This window comes from Mesoplodon bidens (genome assembly GCF_964165515.1).
Source record: "Mesoplodon bidens genome assembly, chromosome: 4".
NCBI lineage: Eukaryota > Metazoa > Chordata > Mammalia > Artiodactyla > Ziphiidae > Mesoplodon > Mesoplodon bidens.
In genome coordinates this window covers 99,644,497-99,666,405 of record NC_138160.1, presented here as the reverse complement: position 1 = coordinate 99,666,405, position 21,909 = coordinate 99,644,497, and the positions used below count along the sequence as shown (strand labels likewise).

The 21,909-nt window shown below is 41.3% G+C and overlaps 1 protein-coding gene across 9 annotated transcripts in view; it reads right to left on the bottom strand.

Moving 5' to 3' along the window:
• Window positions 1-21,909, bottom strand: part of TNFAIP8 (TNF alpha induced protein 8) — a 125,155-nt gene that overhangs the window by 7,108 nt on the left and 96,138 nt on the right. Inside the window, exon 1 of one of the 9 annotated variants that reach the window (XM_081230877.1) lies at window positions 19,215-19,275. The exons of the other annotated variants lie outside the window; for them this stretch is intronic. The gene's annotated coding sequence lies outside the window, so the exon portion shown is untranslated. Of the gene's footprint in view, window positions 1-19,214; window positions 19,276-21,909 lie in introns of those variants that run through there. 9 annotated transcript variants of the gene reach the window in all.

The window sequence follows — 21,909 nt, the reverse complement described above, 5'->3', positions numbered from 1 at the left end:
AATATTACCCCAGTTAAGAAAATGCTATTATAGTGAAGTACTCAAGTCACTTTCTTTACAACCTCACCATCAAATACGTAATTTTTCACCCATCAAATTTGTTATACTTGGAACTTTTAAACGGTGACTACAGATGCACATATATGTCATTGATAATTCTTGCCTAGTTAAAACTTGATCCAGTGGGCCCAGTAGTAGGAAGCATGGAAAAGAAAACCATTTGAAGAGCCTGACTGGCTGTTTTGGTCTGTTAGTAAAAGTTCTTTAAACAAATATATAAAACCTTAGCTCTCTTGCATTTGAATTACTCCAAATCTAAATGGGGCTTAGTAAAAAGACAGCTTTGGGGATAAGAAAGGGGCCATAACCAACAGTAAACACTGTCACAAGAAGTTAAACAGCTAAGAGTTGACCCCCCTACATTGGGATTTGGTAGTGCTCCAGGAGAAAAGCAAGGAATTGTTGGGACACTGCTGATATATGTGTGACACTAGCCTCCACACTCAAAAATTCCAAAGTGGGAAATTCAACAGGATAGAGAAGAAACAAAAAACCAAAAAAAAAAAAAAAAAAGAAAAAGAGAGTGAGGGGTGGGGAGAGGGCCACATCAGCAGAAGCAGCAGAGATTCAAACTATGAGAGGGGCTGACCCTGGAAGGACCAGAAGAAATGACCATGGCAGCAAGCTGGAGGCAATCTTATCCAGAGAGAAAAAGACAAGTGCCAGGACCCTTAACCCCCAATCGCCCTCAGGTCACAGATGGAGACCCTAACACAAAAGAACATAGTCTTGAGAAAATCAATACATCTAAGGTCCTTAACCTGATGGCGAATGCAAATTTGGGTGTGTATGCATTTTCCTGACTCCAAGTGGTTGAAAACAATGGTATGCCTCATCACAGGGACAAGCTAAGTCATTCACTCTGTGTCTCCTACCACCTTCAGAAAAGTACATGCTCATTTAAAAAGTCAACATATAAAAGAAGACAAATGTCAGGGAAGGTGGTGACTTTAAAAAGGGCTGAAAAAGAAAACGAAAATCACTGGATGGTTTTCAATGGAGTACTGGGAAATGTAAAGCACCCCCTTGCAGATTTCTTTCCTTGTTCTTTATGTAGCTATTTCACAACTCTGTAAGTAAATCTGGTAGTGCAAATGGCTCTTTTCCACAGAGATACAAATAAATTCTGTCTAGTGAAGGTGAAATTGCTTCCTCATTTTCTTGTCTGCCTGTGTTACACTTGGCATTCTCCTTTGAAACGATTATAAGAGCGTACTGTTCCTCATTAGTTAACGAGTTAAGTAAAATCTTCGGCATGTCCCTTTTGTATTTTTATGAGAGTCATGAGTTGACCTTCTTAAAAACATACCCTTTAACACATATTACAATTTTTTCATCAAAACCATATAAAGTAAAACAAAACAAACCAAAACAAAACTGCAGTACATATAACCCTTTAGTGAGAACTAGTACACATTTCCTGGGGCAACTAATTTCCCCAGGGTCCTGGAAAAGAAGAGTTTACTTATAGAAGTCCAATATTCCGTAGCTGATGGTTCCATGAACTGCCATACTGCTCAGGGATATTACTGAGACTCAGTTTCCCCATCTACAAGATGGGAATAATGATCCCCACCTCTTGGAGTGGTTGCAAAGATAAATGGACATGGAGCACAGAGGAGGATCTCACAGAATACCCATCACTGAACAGCTTTCTCCACAGGTTTGTTTAAAGAAGTCAACAAATTAAACTTCAAATACCTTCTGAGGTTCTCTGGTACTGAATGACATTTGGTGAAAATTAATCAACTCCTTATGGAAGTAACATGGAGCTTAAAAATACAAAATGTCAGACGGTTGTGTGAAAACAAAGACCTCACACAGTTTAGTGAATAACGAGTTATAGATCCTTTCCATGATGACATTAAAAAAACTAAAATATATTAAAATTTCCTTTATCAGGGAATTTCTCTTTTTCTTAGGTGTTGAATCTGTTGTTAGCAATAGATTCAGTACCACAAGGACTGTGATAGGTAACACAAGTGTATTTTGTCTAGAGAAAACTGGCCCCTGGAGAACAGAATTGAAGCACCCCACAAAAAGACAAACAGTATCAGCATCCATACAAAACTGTGCAAGAGAGGAAACAATGTAAAGGAAGTGGGCCACATATAAAGCCAAAGTGAAAACCCATGGTGGCCAACAAGATTACTCCATAAAGTCCTAGCTTCTCCCCCAGACTTCCCAAAGCTTCCCAGAGAACTAGAGACCCAAAGGCAGGGCTTCCTGCCAAGTAAGAACAGCATGGATGGAAACAAAAGATCAAGGTCGAGAGTCCTGGGTTGTAGACTTGGGTGCAATTTAATTTCTTTGAATCTGTTTTCTCATCTGCTAAGTAGGGCATCATTCCAAGGTGGTATGGCTTAAGTGAGAGTTACAGAGTTACAAATCAGAAAACCCCCAGCAGCATGCTGGGCTCATGACGACAGACCACAAATGCACACTGAGTTTTGCTCCCTTATTTAATACACTTGAGATACAGAAGCAGGAATTCAAATCCAATATTTACACACACTGTATTCTTTCTACTCGTTTCTCTTTATATCTTCTATTTTCCAAATTTGTGGACAAGAGGAATTATGTCCTAAAGAAAACACTATGAAGGCTTTTCCCCGTGTGACCTTGGGCTGTTTTTGTTGCTTGAATTCTAGAATCTTTTCATCATGATTTTGGGTTCAACTGTGTGTCTTTGATTCCTGTGGCTTGTTTTTGTGATGATTTTGAAATTGAAAATGTCATTTCCTAAGTTTAAACACCTTTAACATCATGTTAGACTCCATCTCTGCTTTTTTTTTTTTTTTTTTTTTGGTTAATTTGCTCCAGGAATCATGTTGATGCCTTGACTGCTTTCTGGAAGGCATAAACTCTGACAAGATATCCCTGCCGCCTCTAGGTGCACTAATACCAGGATTGGAAGAAAGTTTGATGATATTTATATGAAGTGGTATGGTTGGATCCCACGGAATGTCAGTCTTGTAAATATTAGAAAAGAGGTTACAGGAATAGAAATGAACTTTGTGGCTACTCAGAGTGAGAGGTTTACAGTCATGAGAACCCACTGGCTAGCCACCATATTTTGAACTTATACTGCATTATCCCCAGAACTGCCTAGAATATGCATTATCTTATTGAAATTTCACAACAATCCCAAGAGGGAGGTTGTCATTATCCCCATTTACAGATACGGTAACGGAGGCCCGGAGGCCGAGAGAAATTAAGTTGCTCTCTTAAGGCCACACAGTCAGTAAGTGGAAGAGAGGAACTTGATCCCAGATATGTCCAATTCCAAGCTATTCTCTTAAGACTTATGTTACAACACACAAGCATAAAAAAAGCTCTCTCTTGAAGTATGAGAAGACCTAATAATATTTGACTAAGTGAAGTGAAATAAAAGAAAAAAAAAGAGACCAGGTCTCCCTTGGAGGAAAGATATGGATTCCATAAGGTAGATCAACCCAGCTGGGCTTGAAATAGCCTGTATTTCCAGGGAAAACTCAGAATTGTTTTAAAACATTGAAATATATAATTAAAAAGAATAATATGCTCACGTTACTCAAAAGCCAGAGTGTAAATATTTAAAGTGAGAAGTCTCTCTCAGCTTTGCCACCACTACACAGTACTGATGCCAACCACTGCTGCCCAGAGGTAAGAACTATTTTTAGACTTTTGGTATCCTTTCAGAGTTGCCGTCTCTTCTGCATGGATAAGCATATATATGAATAGATAGATTCTGAGCAAGGTGAAGAAGTCTTAAAGGCTTGCAATTCTTAAGAAATGCTACTTTTGAGTGATGAGAGACTATAAACTGGGTAATTCCAGTTTATGGAATTCTATAATTCCTTGCATGACTCTGACATAAAATGGTGAGATGCCAGAGGCACATGGCTATTACCTTTGTTCCCATACATGTGGTAGCAATAAGAGTCCTTCAGTGAGTGGTGAGAAGGTAGCAAGTATGAAACAGAGGTCTTTATTTAATTGGGGGAGGGTGAAGTTATGATTAGAGCAATTGTGCAGAGTTTATCATCCAAATGGGATCCCTTCGAAAGGGGCACTATTAGTAATTACACTATGACGACAAATCTGTGATTGTTCCAGCAGGTAAATGTAAGTGGTCACTAAAGACTCCTTAACTACTCAAGCACTAAAGACACTCAAGACTAAATAAGAAAGGGTCAAAAGTAAGGGTTACCCAAATATTTAGGACCTGAGAACTTTCTTGGGAACCCCACAAGAGCACTAGCCAGCTTTTATTCCGAATTATGTTAAAAACAACAAAAACCTAATTCTTCAAGAAGTTAAGAGTCTTAAGTAGGGGGTGGGAGGGGTGATTCCCTTGAGCTAAATACATTTGGGAAACGGTGTATACAAAGGTCCCATTTGAGTTGCAAAAAATGTACTAATAATATTAGAGGTCTTGAGGATTAGTGCAGTAAAGTAACATTTTAACTTTACCTACCCAAGTTTTCCAAACTAACTTCTCAGATGACCCATTAACAAATTTGTAGGATAAGGTCAGTGAAAATCATTGGCTAACAAACTGACTTGAGTTCTTGCTAACCCTCTGGGATGGATTCACAATTGTCTCGTGCAAAGAGAGTCAGGCAAAGCCAGGTAATGTGGTGACTGTGAACGTGGGCTCCAGAGGCACACCGTCTGGGTCAGAAGCCTGGTTCTGCCACTGAGTGCTCGTGTCCCGGGGGCTAATTACCTAACCTCTCTGTGCCTCAGTATCCCCATATGCAAATGAGGATACCTGAGGTTGTTATGAAGATTAAATGAGAATAATCCATATAAAGTGCTTAGGATAGTGCCAGATATTTAAAAATTGCGTCAGTTAAGGTGAACTATTATTACTGTTGTCGTTAATGTTGTCATCGTTATTCTTAAGGTAGATATTGTAGAAGATCGGCTGGTATGGGATGATCGAGTGTTGTGATCATGACTTGTGAAACAGGAGTAAGGAAAGAAGAGAGGACATTAACCTGAAGACACGAATCATTCAACAAAACTTCTGAGTGTTGGGCTTCCCTGGTGGTGCAGTGGTTGAGAGTCCGCCTGCCAATGCAGGGGACACGGGTTCGTGCCCCGGTCCGGGAACACCCCGCATGCCGCGGAGCGGCTGGACCCGTGAGCCATGGCCGCTGAGCCTGCGCGTCCGGAGCCTGTGCTCCGCGACGGGAGAGGCCACAACAGTGAGAGGCCCGCGTACCGCAAAAAAATTTCTGAGTGTTTATAATGTTGTGGTTTCAGAGATAAACGACCGATCCTTTCTCTCCAGTTCTCTCCGGACACTCAGTTTAATGTGGCATTGGGGTGCGGGGCAGATGAGCACACAGCTTGGCAGAATCCTAAAAGTGACGGTAGTGGGCTTCCCTGGTGGCACAGTGGTTGAGAATCTGCCTGCCAATGCAGGGGACACGGGTTCGAGCCCTGGTCTGGGAGGATCCCACATGCCGCGGAGCAACTAGGCCCGTGAGCCACAACTACTGAGCCTGCACGTCTGGAGCCTGTGCTCCGCAACAAGAGAGGAGGCGATAGTGAGAGGCCCGCGCACCGCAATGAAGAGTGGCCCCCACTTGCCACAACTAGAGAAAGCCCTCGCACAGAAACGAAGACCCAACACTGCAAAAATAAATTAATTAATTAATAAACTCCTACCCCCAACATCTTCTTAAAAAAAAAAAATACTGAGGTTTAAAAAAAAAAAAAAAAAAGTGACGGTAGCAAAGAGAGGGAATGATAATTTTGCTCGAAGGGGTGATGGAGGGAAACTAGGTTTGCAGAAGGTTTCACAAGTGGAGACTGACCCAGGAGGTTGCCTTAAAAGAAAAAGAAGATTCTGCCTTACAGAAATAAATGTGACTGCATTCCAGAGCTGACCTACAGAATTCCTACAGGCGAGTTAGGGATTAAAAATTCTGCCCAGCAGCATACCTATCTATATGTTAGAAACCCAAGGATGCATGTGGGTCCTACGGATTTTAGAGAAACTTTAAACACAAACTATGTATAGCTTGTTGTCGAGGCCCAGGAAAACTTACTACAAAGGTACTCAGTTTGTGAGAAAGCACTGGCAGGGAGAGGACAGATACAGCAGGTACTTGGGCAGCATTCTCCGTGGCAAGGCCCATGTGCATCAGAAGGGCCTGGAGCTTTCTTCGAAATGCAGATTGTCAGACCCACTGAATCAGAATCCTCAGGACTGCAGTCTAAGAAGCTGCATTTGGAAGAAGCACCCTGATGGATGGTTCTGAGGGAGAGTAAAGTTGGAGGACCCCTACTCTGAGGTGTACTCCTACAATGCTGTACTTTACAATTTTCCAGTAGACATACTTTGGCCATGAAGACATGCTGTAAGTAGCCTATGAACAGATGTAACTCCCCACTCAAATTTTTTTCACCCCAAAGTAGACGTGAGCTTGTGCACAGAATGCAGAGAAAATGTTCTCAGAATAGAGCTTATTATATTAAAGCCTTAAAGAGAATAGAAAAGTTAGTCTCTTTAAATGATACTTTAACCAAAATTTGAACAGGGCCTAATAACTCTATCACTAAGCTTCATATGGGTTTGAAATTAAATAAAAATATCCTACAAGTGTTTATACCAAACTGACTTTAGTGAACTATTCTTTTTCTTTTTAAATTAAATGAACCCTTCCTTATTTATTACATTGGATTAGGATACCATATATTTTTCTTGAAGACTTTTCAATTAAGCTGGGTTTATTTACATATTTTCTTGAGGACATGAAGCCTTTCCACTGTTGATATAATTCAAGCTTCCACCAGATTGTGGAGGAAAATCCTCTAAACAAGCTCCACGATTCTCTACACTTTTCCACTCCCTAAGTTCTCGCATCCTGCCAGAGGCCCTGGCAACTGATGAATATTTATATTCACGCCGGGCTTCAAAAACCAGTAACAGACTTTAAAAGCCAACACACTGGAGTGCAGTTTAGTTATCGAACCAGCCCCTAAAACTGGCATCCATGGTCAACACACCCTTTCTGGTCTCCTGGCCCTATAACAAAGACAACCAGACAGCCAAGTTACAGCTGACATTTGCATGGCACTCCACAGAATGCAAAATATTTGCACTATAACACTTCCATGTGTTTATGAAAGGGTCTGTTCTGGTTTCGTCCTCTTATTATTATTTAACCCTGAGGGAGCAGATGAGAGAACTGAGGCTCAGCCGTCAAGGGACTTGTCCAAGGGCACTGAATGAGGGGCAGAGCTGAGGTACAGGGCAGCCAACTATGGTGCATGGCTGCTCTGTAAGAAAAGTGGAATTAAGAGAATGTTTGCTATTTATGAATTTTCTATCAAATGCTGTGATGTTGCTGAGCCAGCTGCATAATCCCACTTTTTAAAGCTTATCTGCTCCCCAAGATAAAGCAACTCCTTGAACCAAAAAATAAGGCGGATGGGTCTTACACATCAGAGAAGAGAAAAAAAAATAAAGAAAATAAAAATTATGTGTCCACCCTGCTCCACTCCTGAAAAAGCCCTGCTCGTCCTTTAAGGCTCAGTTTAAACACCACCTCTTCCAAGAAGGTTTTCCAAATCCAGCGGCGAAGTAATCTCCCAAATCCAAAGAAAAGAATAAAGTGTTCCCTCTTCTAGTGTATTTTCTGCCTCGTGGGAGAATTAAATTCCTACCTTACCTTACTTGATTATAATCCTTGACAACTAAGGTACCACTCTATTCATTTCTCTATTCTTCAAAGTGCATAACACCTGCCCTCCAGCTACCATGGAGTGAAACAAACCCCACTGCTCTAATCTGCTTCCATGGAACCTATCACTATCTTTTCCAGCAATTCATGAAGATGTGTCAGGAAATCAATTCAATTTCATATATCTAGAGCTTAACAAATAAATTTATTTATACTCCATGGACAATATACATTTTCTTTTCTTTTTTTTTGTCTACTGCTTTTCTCCACTGTCCTTTGCCAGAACATACAGAATGACCAGCCACTTTTGTTTGGTGAAGTAACCATATTTAGCTAACTCAATCCCTACAGCAAATGTTCTGGAATCTTTCATGAAAATATCCCAAAGCCATCTGTTTGAGTATTTTAGGAGCAGTGACTTCTTGGCCTCAGCTTGGGCATCTGTCAAATATGTATCCTGGCATAGCCTCCCCACATTCTTGACAAAACCTTTCCGCAATAACTGTATGAAAAGGTTAAGCTAGTCCAGCATTTTATAGCCATGTCAAGCCGTAAGAGGCCAGATCCCATTAAAGGTAAGCAAATGGTAAGATGCGATTTGCTGGGCCCCTTAAGGTGAACTATCTCATTCCAAGTATCAAGATACACTGAAGCTCTAAAACTCCAGGATATCCTGAAAAAAGAAAACCCAGTGTGCTTACCGCTGGCTACCTCCAGCGGTAAGTGGTTTCTACCCCCCTTTCTAACCTTTTTTCCCTGCTCTTAATGCTCAGGTATCCTCCATTGTTTTATTTAGACCAGGATGCCTTGTAGAGGTTGTAACCTGGACACCCCGTTGTTTGGCCTGTACAGTGTTGTATTATTCTTAGAGTTAGTGGTCCACGTTTTAAAAAATTGAAAAATTTAACCTCAAAATCTGTGGTTTTGATTTTTTTTTCTTTAATAATCATAAGACCTGACCAAAACGGGCCCACATTCCCACACGGCAACCGTGGTCTTGAGGTAAGTTGTGGCTGCCGCCTTTAGAAGGAGAACACCCTGCCTGGTTTACCACAGGTCCTCCCTGGCCATCACCACCCAGTTACATTCAGCTCCCGGGCTCGGCAGCCATTTGTGTGGATGACTCCTCCTTACAGAAATAAATGGGACTACATTTCAGAGCCAACCTACGGAACTCCTATGGGCTCTTTGGAATTAGAATTCTGCCCCGCAGTATACCTGTATGTCAGAAACTGAAGGGCATGTGCAAGTCCCATGGATTTTAGAAATAATTTAAACCTAAATTATGTATGGTCAGTGAGTGTCTACGGAAGGTCTGCTGGGGAAAAAGGTAGGAAGGTTAAGAGTAATAATAATTTGTTTTCATAACACTTGTTATTTAGTTACAGGCATCAAAATCTCCCCCTAATTTCTATAGAATGTGTTCGCTGAGTCTCAGAGAGGTGATGAATTTGCCAAATTTCTAAATATCCTGGGAGAAGTTGAACTTGGATTTTCCATACCAGTTTGGAGCGCTACACAGTAAACAGACTTTTAGCAGAAAAGCCTTCTCCCATCCAGTCACTCATTCATTCACTTAACACATTTTTTACTGAGCACCAAAATGCCTGCTCTCTAGAAGCATAGATTCTAGTAGAGGGAAACCTAAGACACAAAACCTAAGACACATTAAACAAATGTGTATAAACAGGTCAAATAGTGGCAGGGGCTAGAAAAAAGTAAAGGGAGTGTGTGTGTTTTTGCTGGGGGGTGGTGAGGAGACAGTGGGGGTGAGGGGGAGACTATGCTATTTTATCCCTGCTATTTTAGTCAGGGAAGGCCTTTCTGGAAAGGTGACATTCGAGCAGAAATTTGAAGGAAGCAAGCGGGAGCCGTCTTGGGTGAAATCCTATCCATTCCTCAATGATCCTTCCCAAATATATCTTCCTTGAAGACTTTATTGACTAACCCTGTCAGAAAGTAAAATCTTTGTGATCAGTTATAATTTATTATTTATTCCTTGCCACAATAAATGCTCAATTAATCTTTAAAATGTATCTGCTGGGTCAAAAAATTCCCAGGTTGTTCTGGGGGAACAGGAAGCCAGGGGAGGAGTGGGAAAAGAGTACTGGTTTTTTATAAGACATAAGAAACTATAAATGAATTGTTTTAATTAGGTAGCATATCTCAAATACTTTAATTAGGTAGCATATCTCAAATACTTTAATTAGGTAGCATACCTCAAATATCATATCTCAAATTTACCTAAGAAACGAATATTGCAATATAATCCTTTGGAAAAAGTTTATTCTAAATGAGTCCATTCGTAACTTAAGATAGGCATCCAAAAAAAAAATCATCTTTTGATAACACTTGAAACTGGTAAAAATTACTGAATAACCCACACTCTGCAGAGATACGATAATTCTGTTTTTCAGAGACATGTTGCTTTTTTAAGATTTAAAAAGGCATTTTTTATGGATAAATTCATAAGAAACTGGAAATTTAAAAAGGCATAAACTCTACCTTTCTTTGCTAGTTTGTTAAAGAAAAAGTTGAAAATTGAGTTAGGGTTATAATATAAAAATCTTAAGTTTTCTATTCTGTCCTTATTGAAATTGGCTAACTTCAAATTATATTTAGAATTAAAAATAATAGAGCCAAATAGTTTTGTTAAAATAATCATAATTCTTTCATGTTGAGTCATACTTGGTATATTAAACTCATTTTTCCGTTAAAGAAAATAACTAAAAAAGGTCATTATAGTCAATCTCTTTTAAGAACTAAAAGTCGTTTCCCTAAGTACATTAACTTGCTGTCTTAGAGATGGATTACTTCCCTAATGGTAGATATTTGGGTAAAATAAACTTTGGCAAATAACGTAACCAATCAATTTTACCACCAGTTGCCAAATAACAACAAAATAAATCACTTCTCTGAAACACTTTGGCAGCGCCCACCTTTCTGTAGTTTTGTCTTTCCACCCACTCACTCAGTGCTCCAGAATTAAGGCCACCATCCCACCTCTCCCCATTTCTGTCACCAGTCCTACTTTCAGAGATAGAAGAAGCCATGGAGACCACAGGCGGAAAAAAGAGGCCCAGAGGTTAATGCAGGGTTACAATGTGACCCCCATTAACTCCTGGTCGCTGGCTTCCTGGGGGAAAGGTGGTTTGGGATTATCAAAAGTAGCAAAGAATAATTCCTCCATTTAAAACAGAGCTTACAAACTTTGGGCTGGCAACACATTTTGGTTGGGCCCCCATAATTTTTTTTCTTTTTAAAACCGAGATAAAATTCATATCACATAAAAATCACCATTGTAACCATCTGAAAAGGGTAAAACTCAGTGATTTTTATTATATTCACAATGGGCAACAATCATCACTATCTAGTTCCAGAACACTTTCATCAACCCCAAAATGGGCCCTCATAATGTTTTAATTTTGTTTTTCTAATTAGTAAACACCATGTAAAAGTTGGGAGCATTGACCTAAAAATTCACATTTCCCATTTCTCAAGAAAAATCTGACCTTCTGGTAACATTTGGGGGCAGGGGGTACAAGGGGGTAAGAAACAGGTCCTGTCCAGTTTACCACCTGGCCACATGCCAACAGAGGCCAGGAAATGAGCCAAGACCTGTGAGTTAGCCAGCCCTGCTTTAAAGGCTCAGGGACTCAAATCCTTCTGAATCACTTTTCAGACCTGGGTGTGACTCTGGCAGTGATTCCAAAGCGCTCGCAGCCCTCTGTTCCCCTAGCTGGCAATCAAGCTGAGCAAGAAGACTTCCTAGTTCTGACTTGTCAACACATATCTAGGCTTCCACCACCTTCTAGACTCACCTTTCCCTCCAAATGCCTTGCATTTTCCACCCCAGCATATTTGCTGAAATCTCTCTCTTCACTGAAGAAGCCATCCTGTATGTACCTGAGCAGCACTCTAAACCCTCATCCTTTGAGCACCACTGTCACAACTTGCCTTTGTTTTGTTTTTTATAAAAAAATTTACACAATTTTAAAAGGCTGCTTTCCATGTACAGTTATTACAAAATTTTGGCTATATTCTCCATGCTGGACAATACATCCTTAAGCCAACAGTTTGTACCTCCCACTCCCCCACCCCACTAGTAACCACTTCTGTGTTCTCTATATCCGTGAGTCTCCTTGTTTTTTGTAATATTCACTAGTTTATTGTATTTTTTTTTTTTTTGCCGTACGCGGGCCTCTCACTGTTGTGGCCTCTCCTGTTGCGGAGCACAGGCTCTGGACGCGCAGGCTCAGCGGCCATGGCTCACGGGCCCAGCCGCTCCGCGGCATGTGGGATGTTCCCGGACCGGGGCACGAACCCGTGTCCCTTGCATCGGCAGGAGGACTCTCAGCCACTGCGCCACCAGGGAAGCCCAGTTTATTGTATTTTTTAGATTCCACATATAACTGATAACATACAGTATTTGTCTTTCTCTGCCTGACTTATTTCACTTCGCATAAAGTCCATCTGTGTTGCTGCAAATACTTGCCTTTGTTTTCTACTTACTATCTGTATTTTATTTCCCTCTGGTTACTTGTTATTTAAAAAAATTTATTTATAAAAGGAACCATATACACAATGTGAATGGAAACTGGTACTCCTCCCCTAAATATACCATAATCATAAAAATCATTAAAAATTTGTTAAATCAAAAAATTATTTCAATGAGGAACCCCCCCCCATTACTGTTCATTTCTAGCCAGATATCGCTGTCTGCCAAAGGCCATGAGCCCCATGTCTACCTGCGTGGCACAAAAGGGGTGAGTCAGTGTGAATAAGGTGGCAAAGGTCACACAGCCCCAAACAGGCATTCTCTGGGAATGATGCAAAGGATTCCAAGGGAGCTGAAAGGGACTAATCGTCTTGTAAAGTTACTGAAGATGATCTAACTCTGTGCCTGCGGCCTCCTAAAATCATTTACCGTACCGCCACCAACGGTACATGCACCACATTTTGGGAAATCCTGTCCAAAGCTTCCTGCCAATGCATTCACCTCAACAGTTGTGCCTCAGATGTCTCGGCCACGGATAGCCCTTCCTGAACCTCTCTAACCCGGATGTGGCATCCCCCTTGTATGTACTTCCTCGTGTACACGTCTGACATCTTCTCCGGACTGAAAGCCCCTCAAGGACAGAGACAGGTCTTCCATACTACGTAATCTTCTCTGGTGAAAGCTACTGGCATTAACTTACACCTGGTCAGATTCCTGGCATATGCCTGTCTTGACATCCCCAGCAAGGAGAGTTTTGAAGTGACTTTAAAAAATTGCAAACCAGTTTCTAAATGAACTAAAACATGTCCTAATAGATAAAGTGCCCAATATGGTGAAAGACACAGGGATAAATAACTGCATACCTTTGTTCTTTCTTAAATTTGAGGATTTTATAAAGCACTGAATACAATTACTATTGGTGTGCTAAGTAAGAGCTATCCTATTTAGGTCAGATTTTGTTTTAAAGGTAAGGAAGTGTGCCTAGCAGGCTGGGAAGGGGGTTAGGTGTCTAGGCTTTGTTTCTGGGGTGGACAGAGGGGTTGAGCACCTTCTGTGATGACTCGGGGTGTCACACATGCCCGGGAAGAATCGGTTCACACTACCTGGCTCAACTTGATAAAGAGACACAGGACAAAGATTTCCACAGGCAAATAAAAGCAGTGCCTACTAACCTAACATTAAAAAAATAATAATAATAATAAAATATATATATATATATATATATATTAGGAGACAATTTGTGATGCTCAAGTTTGTACTTTTATGGTATCCAGATTAATCTTCTAAAAGATTGGAGGCCTTATAAGATCAGTACACATGGTGCACATGATGCTCATTTATAAGGCTAGAAATAAAATTTTCTGAGTCAAATGATTAGCAAGTTTTATGATCATATCTTTGTTCTTGGGAAATATTCCTGATCATATCTAGTGGTTATTTTATATTGATAAATAACAGAACCTCCAATTAAAGCATTGTTTCTATGGAGAAAGACAATCTACTTTTTTTGAAATTTTCTTTTTCATATGATTTCTAATACCCTCATTCCTGCAAAAATAGAAGATATCTTAGAAGAATAATGTTGAATTTATCTCTAAGGCGAGACAATGTAGATTGTAAAGATTACATGCTTAGGAAAAAGATGAATCAAGTCTTTAGAATGTATGATTTGAGTCAGTTTCTAAATCTGAAAATTAAATCTATCCTAACCGAAAAGTTTCCCCCTTGAACTAATCTCCTGTTAATTTTCAATTCATGTCATTCAGTCTACTCCTGCTTTGAAAAGGATGGTGAGGGGAGTTAACAAATTTGCCAGAAACAATGGCTTTTCCTCTTACATTTTCAGCATCCTTTTTTTTTTCTTTTGCCTGTGTTTGGTCTTCGTTGCTGTGCGCAGGCTTCCTCTAGTTGCGGCGAGTGGGGACTACTCTTTGTTGCAGTGTGTGGGCTCTAGGCACATGGGCTTCAGTAGTTGTGGCTCGCGGGCTCTAGAGCACAGGCTCAGTAGTTGTGACTCACGGGCTCTAGAGCAGAGGCTCAGTAGTTGTGGTGCACGGGCTTAGTTGCCCCGCGGCATGTGGGATCTTCCCAGACCAGGGTTCAAACCCGTGTCCCCTGCATTGGCAGGCAGATTCTTAACCACTGCGCCACTAGGGGAGCCCCTTTCAGCATCCATTTTTAATGCCATTTGTTGATCTTAGAATGAAGGAAACAGATGCTACTGTTGGACATGAAATGTCATCTCATACAGTATTTTTAAGCTGTCAGCTGTACAGTTAGTCTTTATTTAGGCAATGGACAAGTGCTTCTCTGTACCTTTATTTCCCCAAAACATACAAATACACAAATGCCAGAACTCCACCCACTTTCCAATGCAGGGCACAATCTATAGGAAATATCCAAAATGAATTCTGCCATATTTTCCCTGTTGACAAATCAAAATGAAATCTTTTTCCACTACATACTACAGAATAAAATAAAACCATATGCCATACTGACCCCACTGAAACTTAGAAACCATGTTTAAATGAATGTTTAGAGACTCTAGCTAACCTCAAAAGAAATTTAATTCTTGAATAGCAAGTGTCTAGCATCTATGAGTATTTTTCTTCCATTAAATTGGTATTATCACAAAATAGAGCAACCTTAGATACAGGCCAAAAAAAAAAAAAAAAAAGAGAATGTTTTAGAATTCTTGGATTAAGATTCTAGGTTCCAAATGTAGGCCTCAATAATCTCCCAGGTCTCCAAAGTTTTAATGGCTCCTAATAAAGTATCAAGGGGTCAGAGGTTGGGTCATCTTTTCCTGAGCTGACTTACAGCTCACTGCATTCTGATGGAGGAAAAAGAATCTGAAATATTTTAATACAGTATTTTTTTTCATCATGAGGGATAGCTGAAAAATGCCTGGAACACTAGTTGAAGGCTGGTGTTGGGTCAGTAGAGGTCTTAGTAACAGTTATTCCTTTGTCTTTGGGCTCAAGGCAAAGCAGTGGCCACTTTGGGAGCCCTCCTGGTCTTAGAGGCAAGATTTTCTTTTCAGGCACAATTCATATTATTTTGATCAGCCGTTTGCCTTTATCATCCATTATTTTATAGAACTTCTGAGCACGTATGTGCATGGTTAAAGAGGGCTGAGGCCTTTCATTTGCTGTCAAATTCTGATTAAGTCCATTTCTTATCTTCTAGATATAAATAAGTGAAAGATGAGATTTTAGTTGTTAGAAGGCTTCACCCAGCCCCAAAGCGTTTTACATCTGGATCTGCCCACTGTTTCTCTGTCCCTCAATCAACGAACATCTTTTTCTTCTCTAATCTTTCTCCTAAAATTGCTTTTTATTTTAAACTGATTTAACTAGTGATAAGCTACAATGGCTGGAACGAAAGAAGAACTCCACAGATGTATAATTCCAATGAGCTGAAACAGAGAGATGCTTCTGTGGCAACAAAAACTACAAAAAACTAGTGAGAAAAACAAAGGGTATTTCAAACACAAGAGTTGCCTAAAACACTCCCTTTTCTATTGCCCCACAAGATGTGCCAGAAGCGCGCTGATAATGAAGCCCACCTGACCCAAATTTGAAAGACAACTCTCCAGTTCCCATCAACTTCTCAACAGAGTAATAAGTTAGCCTGTTACAGACTCCAGCAGCCTAGACAGATCTGGTCTGGTTAAAGCCCACCCATGGGTCTGTGCTGAGCCTAGGCATGACCACTGTGACTCAAAACACTAGGTAAGAGACTGATTATCACCCTGAAGGCCTCAAAGGAACCAGCAAAAAGAAAGTCCTAATAGGCCTTCTCTTAAATGCCCCTCATATGCACAGTATATTCTGAATGTCCATCTTGGTTTCAGCTGACAGCTGGCACCATGGATGATATAACCACCTACCGAGCACACTCCCCTCCTGGACCTAAAACCCAGACAGCAAGGCCAGATGATGACTCATCATCAATGTTTGGATGATCCATCAATCTCATGAAAATAGCAGAGGTTTAAATTCTGCAAAATATTTTACCCTCTGGACCATATGTCTACCCTCACACTTCATTGGTTACCAAGCATTTTCCATTTCCCTACACTGCGCCCAACATCATAAAAACTAGAAGAGTCTTGCCACAACAAGGCGACAAAGATAGAGAAGTAGTCTTCACGACAAAGGTAGAGAAGATTAACATTTCAGATCAGGGAATCATTTTATTCAGTGAAAGTTTGGCTTGTATACACAGTTCCCCTTTTCCCACTGAAAACATCTGACTAGAACAGGTATAGGTTATTTGGAGCACAGGAGTCCTATATTTTTAAAAGACTTGATTTTTATCAAGTTCTAATCCAAGGCATAGCAGGGACTATTCTACTCTGTCCTGCCTCGAGCTCGAAAACAGAGAAGACAGTAAGGAGGACCACAGGAGAAGAAACATCATTTCAGAGTCACAGCCACATTCTGCTCAAGCATGGTAACTAGAATCCCGCTCTTTATAAATTTATGATTTATTTCTAAATTTGGCAAATAAAGCTGAGTTGTCCCAAAGAACCATTACTGACCTCACCCTAACCCAAACTAAAAATATTTTGCATGCATTTTGTATTTTAAATCATCATTCCCTGGCAAGTTTCTTATTTGAAAAACAAATAGAAGCTCAAACACCTGCACAGAGTTAAGAGAAACACTTTTTTGTTGTTGTTGTTAGAGACTCTCATCTAATAAATGTCTCTAATTCAGCATTTCCAAAGAACATGGTATTAAGACTTCTTAAATCCCTAAGACCAAAAAGAAAAAAAAAATGCTGTTTAGAATAAGAAAGAAAGGAGAGAAAAAACTGTATTAGGAGAGGGAAAGTTATGTTATTTAGAGAGACAGCAAGACAAAATAAAATATGAAGTTGTCTTTGAAGTCCTGAAACAATAACTGTAGGCAGAGAGGTGCTAAAAAACCTTTTGGTATCTGTCAAAATAGTATAGATTCTTCCTAAGTTGCTAAGGGGCTATCTGACAAAAGAAATCGAAGAATCACTAGAATGATTGGAAATAACTTGGGGGGAAAAAATGCTGCTTCAAGTAGACCTTAGATTCAAGAAGACAAGTCTTGAGTATATAGTTGTCTGGGCACGTCCTTGACGCTTTCAGTTTAAGCTGCTACATACGCAGGTGAAGATTATTTCCCCATTACCTACCTCAGAAGGGTGATGATTTCAAAGGAGCTAAAAATAAAGGAGGCAACAAGGAGAGAAAACTGACTCAAGCTGATTCTCACGTCTATTCAAATATCCTCTTATTTCATTAAAAGAAAAAAAAAATCCACCAACACCATAAAGTTTCAATCTGTATAACAGAAAAAATCAGGTGAAGTGATGGTCTGGCAAAAGTGAGAAAGCCAAGTGGCTGCTGAGAGCTTCACACTTATCAGCCATGTTGAACTGAGTGACAAAGATCTATTCTGTCCAGAAATCCCCCACTTTATTTTTAAGGCTGGAAACTGGTTAGTCATATCTATACTGAACACTTCCTGTCCAGGGGCATGATGATGGCGACAAACTGCCAAGTTTAGTAGCTGCTTACATTCTGTCAATTGAGTCATTCATGGAATAAAAAACAGCATCAAACATTAAAAAACATCTGGCTAACTGAAGCTTTAAAAGATATACAAGGAAAACAGGTTTGACTATTTCACAGAATAAGGATAGATGGTGCCAGGAAAACAAAACAGAAAGAAAAGAACATACAGTGTTACTCTAAGAGACTATTTTCTGGTAGTTTCTGTGATATTCCAGTATTACTACCAAATATAACAGTTCTCTCACTCCCCCTCTGGATGAAATAGTCCAATTGACATTCCACATCTTCATTTACAAAAATGCCCCAAGATGCAGAAAGATCTCAAGGAACTAAGCAACAACGACAGAATCAATTTATTCCTTTTTATGTTTAATTTTAATCTAATTATATTTTAAAGGAAGGGTCACCTGAGAATTTTAAAGAAACAAGAATACGAGGGCCTGAAATACAGATCAGGAATGTCTTTATCCACTGGTCAAACACCATAATGTTACATAAAAATCCCATCTTTGAGAAAGAGAGGAATACAATTAAGGATTGTAAGAATGACCCTTTCCCTAGCAGCCCTGAGGGCTACGTCAGGCTTCAGTTATAATTTACCTGATTAACCCTTATACATGCTGAGACAAGCCCGCTGAAGTTCCACTGCTGAGAAGCACAAGGAACACCTCCCCGCCCCCCGCGCCCCCGCCCCAAGCGCTGGCAGAGGAACAGCCCCAAAGCATGCTGGGATGGACGGCGACGACAAGAACGTCAAGTAACAGCTCCTGCACTTCCAGGGTTATCCCCTTGATCATCAAGTCAGAGCAAATGATCGTGTGAGCCAAATAATGGACACCAGCTCTGCCCATAAAAACCCTCCGCCTGAGATTCTTCAGTGAGCTTGCTCACTTAGCAAGTGAGACTTGCTAATGAGTGAAGCCCGCAGAAATTAGGCGCAGCTTCATTGGGGGAACGGGTGACGATGGTTTTCTCCTCCTCCAACAGCCATGCACTAAAGGTCCCACTGGCCTTCCATCCAAAGGATGGTACGGTACGGCTGACTGCTTTGAGAGGACTCTGCCGGGCTGGCATTACTGCTTTTCTAATTCATCATCTGCCATTGGCAAGCTTTTTGAGGAAATCATTTTTATAACCCGGTAGAAAGTCACTAGGAATCCAAGCCAACACAACACAGCCCTTGCTTCAGACCGGCCCAATTTAGCCATTGGAAAAGCAGCAGCATTCCTCAATGTCACGTCCTTGTTTATGGGCCCCTGCATTAATCCTGCCTGAGAAGAACTGGAGTGCTTGTGTGTCCTCCAAACGCCACTATGTTCACGGGCTCCAAGCTGCATCTTAACTTTGGAGACCAGCACTCCTTCATACCTCCTGTTAACTGCACAAGCAAACAAAATAAACTGCCAAAACTTCTCACCTCAGTCACGGTGGTCTCTTGCCTCTCTAGTGTTGCATAAATTATCTTTTTTTTTTTTTCCATTTCCAAGTTATTTCCTTACACCTCCCTTCCCCTCTCTCTCCTAGGAGGCTCCGCATCAAGTCTGGGTCCCACCCTGTGCCTGCCACTGCCTGCCATTCCCCCTCCCTCCCACTCACTATTTCTTCCTCATTGTTCCCTTGAAATGTCAAAACCTGCCAAATGGCCACTCCCTCGACTTCCTTCACTATTCTTTTTCCCAGTAGTTCTTCTCCTTCCCTTTTGTTGGCGCTACTGGCCCCTGAATTCTACCTCCTTGGAAACTCTGGAGAGACTCCTTCTTTAATTATCTCCTTTGTCTGAAGAACCTGAGTCCACGGTTTAGACTTGTGATACTGGAGAGGGGTGCATTTTCATTCTAGCTGTTTCATAACTGACTTAATTCTAATTTTAACCCTCAAAGGTGAAAATGGTTTTGTAAGTGCTTTACAATAAGGAGAACAGTCAGTGCGCTAATACTTTACTGTTATCAGGTAACTTTTCAGAAGAAAAACATTCTTTGGAGCAAGCCCATCCTTGCTTGCTTTTTACAGAATGGGAAATGAGTACTTCTTAACCAGGTAAATATTGTAGGTAGGCCACGGGTGAGTTCTGTCTTTGTGATTATAAGTCTCCTTATTTATCCAGCACCTCCTGGGTGAAGCTGTCTAATCAATGATACAAGCATTATCTCATTGGTGCTCACCTCAGGAGAGATTAAAAATTCCTCAGAATGGCTCAACTTACTAGTGTGGCTCAAATCCTATTTAACATGTAAGAGCCTAAAACCCTCAGAGCTTCAGAGTATATGTCAAATCTAGGGTACCCCTGGCAGAACCACCAGTGGTTTTCCAAAACATGCATTCCTGTCATATGGAGAAAAAATAAATAAATAAAATGGGGCAGAGAGGAAGTGAAGGTGAAAGGGAAGAGAGAAAAATTCCCTAATTCTCAGACTGGCCAAAACTTTTTCCCAGTATGAAGAGCTGGATTAAATTTTCTACCTATATTCACTTCTTACCCTTAAGCACCAGGGCTGATTTTGTGCAATGCCACAGGGAGAGGTCAGAGGTGATGGCGGTGGAGATCAGGAAGGAAGCTACTGGCAACTAGGACTTGGAAGGTCCTAGGATGATCAAAGTCTCCCTTCCTCAGGAGCCTGGGTGCTTGCTCACAGCTGGGGCAGTCATCCCCTGGGCCCTTCAGGCCTTCCCTCATTTCCTAGGGTGTCCACTAAATACTGATGGAACACTCATGAGGTATTCTTAGCAGATGAGCTCTTCAAATACAGGCTCAAAGCTTTTGCTGAGGCCCAAGGAGAAGACAGCAAAGCAATTTTCTACAGCACCTCTCTTTAGACATGGCTGACCACTGCCTCCATGGGGTTCTTATCCTCCTGGCTTCTAAAGCCCTGTTCTCTCCTTGGTTTCCTCCTACCTCTTGAGTGTCTCTATTTCTGTTTCCTTTACTGGATACATCTAGCTCTTTCCCTTATAAAAGTGGGTATTCTCAGAGACTAACTCCACAGACCAGCCCCCACCTCTCTCTTCCATCTTACCCTCAGAGATCACATAAGGGAAATCAATTCTCCTCTTCTGAGTGGAGAGTCACATACTTTTCTGCCCAGGGTCCTTTACCAGGGCTCAGCTGATCCTCCAGACCAACCCAGGGTTCTTGTCAGCTTAGTATTCCTACAACACTACTTTGCACCTACCCTATTCCAGCTCAAACCCCGCCCCCCCCCCGGTTCTTTACAATAATTGTGTTTGCCTCCTAAATGGTATCTCAGGTATGCTTTAGTCTAATGTCAATGCCTTCATTTTTCTAATGAGGAAACTGAAGTTCTGAGAGACTAATCAGCAACTGAAGGTTGCACAGACAACCAAGGGCAAAGTCAGGAGTACAGCTGGTCTCCTGATTCCCAGTGCCTTGTCTGCTACCCATAATGTCCCTCTGAGCAGCTTGGCTTCTAGGCTGGCGCCGTGTACCACTGCAATACAGCCCACCAACGCTGCCCATGAACCCTCCACTCCACGCTGCCGTAAACCTCCTTCCTTCACTCTCCTCTGCTCTCCCCTAAAGGGCCTTGCTGAAGTCCCAGCTAACCCCTCTGTGAAGGCACTGCTGCCCACGACAATGTCTGGTGAACACTCTCTCCTCTAGATTCTCAAAGGGTCTGCTGCCCCATCTTCTGACCTGTACCCATCCTAAGCTCCCCATCATGTATTTTGTCCTATGAATGCACACGTCCTGTGTGTGATGGCCTGAACCAGGAGTTCTGTCAGGGCGGGGCCCTCTATACACACAATCTGCTTCTCCAGGCCCCGCCAGAGGAAGTACTAACTCAGCCAACATTTGTTGCTATGAGAATCCCAGGGAAGACAGCAGTGATTGAGGGAGAGAGGCTGCACCTGGGAAACAGGACTGTCCATGGTGAGCAGAACAGCCTGTACTTCTGGGGACACCTCTGGTCCCCAGCTCCTCAGCCTAGCAGAGGGGGCCACATGAAAACACATACCTGGGCCAGGTGAGCTGGCATCAAGGATACATGGCAGGTCACACGGGAAGGAAAGTTCATGAATTCCTTATTTTCTTCCTGACAGTCAACCCTGACTTGGGGACATGAAGTCTTAAGGCTTCAGGCCTCAAGCTGTCC